Source organism: Eurytemora carolleeae, unplaced genomic scaffold (assembly GCF_000591075.1).
Source record: "Eurytemora carolleeae unplaced genomic scaffold, Eaff_2.0 scaffold363, whole genome shotgun sequence".
Lineage (NCBI taxonomy): Eukaryota > Metazoa > Arthropoda > Copepoda > Calanoida > Temoridae > Eurytemora > Eurytemora carolleeae.
Genome location: NW_019397289.1, coordinates 75,545 through 79,547, shown reverse-complemented (window position 1 = coordinate 79,547; position 4,003 = coordinate 75,545).

Below are 4,003 nucleotides of genomic sequence, written 5' to 3'. Positions count from 1 at the left end.
CAATCATCATTAAACATTTGGACTAAGATCATCAAGATTTAAAGGGGCCGGGAGGGGGGGATGAGTGCGGGATCCCCCACTGGGGCCCGATCCCATTAATAAATATATAAATAAATGTATATACTTAGTTAAGTTTGTGATCGTGGTATATGTGCTAGACCTAAAACAGGTTAAGTATGTTGGTATATTGTATAGATGCGTATCAAATGTATTTTGAACAGTTTAAGTATGTTGGTATATTGTATAGATGAGTATTGAATGTATTTTGAACAGTTTAAGTATGTTGGTATATTGTATAGATGAGTATTAAATGTATTTTGAACAGTTTAAGTATGTTGGTATATTGTATAGATGAGAACTAAATGTATTTCAAGCTGCTATGAGAATCCAATAGATTAGTCCCATGAGACTTGTTTAACCAAGACTCTAACCAATTACATTTACTGTCCACTTTATACTATACTGTAAACCACACATTTTACAATAATGATATTAGATAGACATTGCAATGCACGTTTTTCTTTTGTAAAATTTTGTATTTTCTAAAGGATGAGACTTCAAAGATAGTTTACTTCATAGTTTTCATGGTAAATGACAAAAGTCAGTATAGAAATCTTTGTATTTAAAAACTTCAAGGTCAACATTATAAAATCATCCTTTGCGGGTAATTTTGTACTTTAACCCTATTCCTGCTGGGTGGGGGGTCAATTTGACCCCCCCTGTAGTTTTTTTTACATAACTCAAAAAGTATTGGTCTGAGGCTGTGGAAATTTTCTGACTTTTCTTACATATCCAAAGCTCTCCCTTCAGGCCTAAAACCGGGCTTTAATACTAACTGCCTGAGTCCTCAGGCACACTGCCTGAATGACTACTTTTGCCTGTAACAAACTAAATCTTTGTTTTGACCCACTTTCACTTGTCAGATTTTGATAAAATTTAGCTTTTTGGAAAGCCTATGACATAAGGAAACGGATTGCACAAGTTTTGCGAAAAAAAATTTCAAATTTTTTGCAAACAACCTGTCAAAGGAAATTTGCACATTTTTAGTTTTTCTTGATTAAAAATCAGGTTATTTAAAATTTTGCAAAAATTTTTGCATATTTGAAATGGCAAGGTCAAGGGATTTTGCGATAAAAAATTCAATTTTTGCAAATTTGCAATTTTTTTGCAGATTCTAAAAGTAGAGCACAAGAGCTTTATAATGATGTATCATTTGTCATATTTGGACATAAAACATGGGATTTAGAGGGGGGGGGGTCAAATTGACCCCCCCAGCATATCCTGGTTTTCAAGTACCCCAGCAGGGATAGGGTTAAGGAACATCGTTGACCGATAAGTCTAGGGAAATGTGCCTAAAAGAAGGACAGTGAAAAACATAAAATTGTGAAATTGAAAATCAAAAATTAAATTCATGAGTATGTTAATATTTTTTTTTAAATAACTAGGTTACTGTTGCACACACATATAATTCACTTAATAGGTTTATTTAAAATTTATTGCTAAAGCTAAATGCTGTTAAATAACATTAAATACACATGATTGCTGAAATGTCATATTATGGGACTCACTTTCTAAATATAATGTGTTACGTTCCAGCTTTACTCCGATATACATCACTAAACGTGCCCAGTCCTACTCTAATCTACTCCACTAAACGCGCCCGGTCAATACTGTTATCTACTCCAGTAATCGTGCCCAGTCCTGCTCTAATTTACTCCACTAAACGTGTCCAGTCTTACTCTAATCTACTCCGCTAAACGTGCCCAGTCCTGCTCTAATCTACTTCACTAAACGTGCCCAGTCCTGCTCTAATCTACTCCACTAAACGTGTCCAGTCCTGCTCTAATCTACTCCACTAAACGTGCCCAGTCCTACTCTAATCTACTCCAGTAAACGTGCCCAGTCCTACTCTAATCTACTCCAGTAAACGTGCCCAGTCCTACTCTAATCTACTCCACTAAACGTGTCCAGTCCTGGTCTAATCTACTCCACTAAACGTGCCCAGTCCTGCTCTTATATACTCCACTAAACGTGCCCAGTCCTACTATAATCTACTCCACTAAATTCATTATAAAACATTCCTTTCATTTAAAACTTTTACCGAGACATGAAATTCCAACTTTCAAAATTCAAACAATTTAAACTTTCTCTTTTTCAAATTCCTTTAATTCCGCCAACTTTTCTTTTCTAGAGAAATTGAGAAAATCTTTCAGTTCATATAATGTTGTCATCTAGAAAATGTTTGAAGTATATTATTCTAATCCTATTATGAAGAAAATTACCGAAAATGCCATAATCATATTTTTGAATGAAATGATAAATAATCCATTTAAAAGAGAAAAGGCACCAAATAAGGCTTACCATCTCTAAACACATATAGTCAAACGCCTAAAAAATGTAATTTGTTAGGGTGAAATTCTGCAGAAGACTTTATCGAAAGTAATTAAATTGATAGCTACGGTTTAAGAAATAAAACAAGGTGGTAAAAAGTATATAAAATTGACAGGAGAACAAAGAGCAAAAAGTTAAATTATCTTGAAAAAACAGAATGACATTTTAGATCCCAGTTCTTATCATATTACGATTTTCTCATATCATTCCTAGTAGGACCTTTAAATGGTGCCATGACAAACTCCTGAAAGACAAACTCCTGAAAGACAAACTCCGGAAAGACAAACTCCTGACAAGACAAACTCCTGACAAGACAAACTCCTGAAAATACAAACTCCTGAAAGACAAACTCCTGAAATTATGAAATTTTTCTCTGAATGAAATATGATAAAATTCATAAACTTTAGGAGAAAAAAATCCGCAAATATCCTAGAAAAAATTCTCAATCTTTAGTAATTTGAATATGCTTCTAGCAGCAAAGTATTACAATGATCAGAATAACCAGCAAATTTATTATTATTTATTTTTTATTATTTAGGGTTAGGTTAGGTTAAGACACTTTCTGGGCCGAGCGCTGCGGCTAGGACAGGCTAGGGGGCCGAGTGCTGCAGCCATGGGTTAGGTTAGTTAAGACACTTTCTGAGCCGAGTGCTGCGGCTAGGACAGTTTGGGGGGCCGGGCGTTACGGCCACATGGTCAATTATATCCATGTCTAACATATAAGATCCATGTACAAAATTGATAGGAGGCGGGGGGGCCTGGGGGGGGGTCCAAAAATCGTTCTCTAGGAAATTACCTAATTGTATAATTAGAATAGAATATAATTTAGATTTAAATTTTTTTAAATTTGATATTATGGAGTTTGTATTTCAGAAGTTTTTATTTTCAGGAGTTTGTCTTGTCAGGAGTTTGTCTCGTCAGGAGTTTGTCTCGTCAGGAGTTTGTCTTTCAGGAGTTTGTCTTTTCAGGAGTTTGTCTTTCAGGAGTTTGTCTTTCCGGAGTTTGTCTTTCAGGAGTTTGTCATGGCGCCCCATTAAATATTTATGTTAATTATTTTTGTACGTCAAGAGGTACCAGAAAAAAATGGCGCAGTTTAGAAAACAATTCTTAGGACAGTTTTTTCTTTTTCCTTTTTAATCATTAGACGGTTAGGTTAGACGATATTTTATAAATGGAAACTTTTTATATTCCCATAATACTTTGATAAATCTTTCTCAATGTTTTAATCAAGAATTCTTATTGAAATACTTTATAAGAATTCGAACAAAACTAAAAGATTGCACAGTAAAAGAAAAACATTTTTAACATTCTGTGAGATGAGAAAAATGTCGGTTCCCAATGATTCAAGCTCAAAATCTCTATATTGTGATTCAAATACAAATATTTTTACCGAAATCCAATTTTATGCTTAGAATATGAAGAAGTAAAAACTTATTCCATATGTAGCATTTAGGGTCATTAAATCTTATTTGGAAAGGGTTGGATACAAACATATATTAAAGCTAGTAGTTTATTTTTTCTATGTTAACCAATCCTACTTTGATTAAAAATTATCATCAATCTTGACTAGACATTATTTTTCAAATTGACTGGTTAGTTAAAAATTGCATAT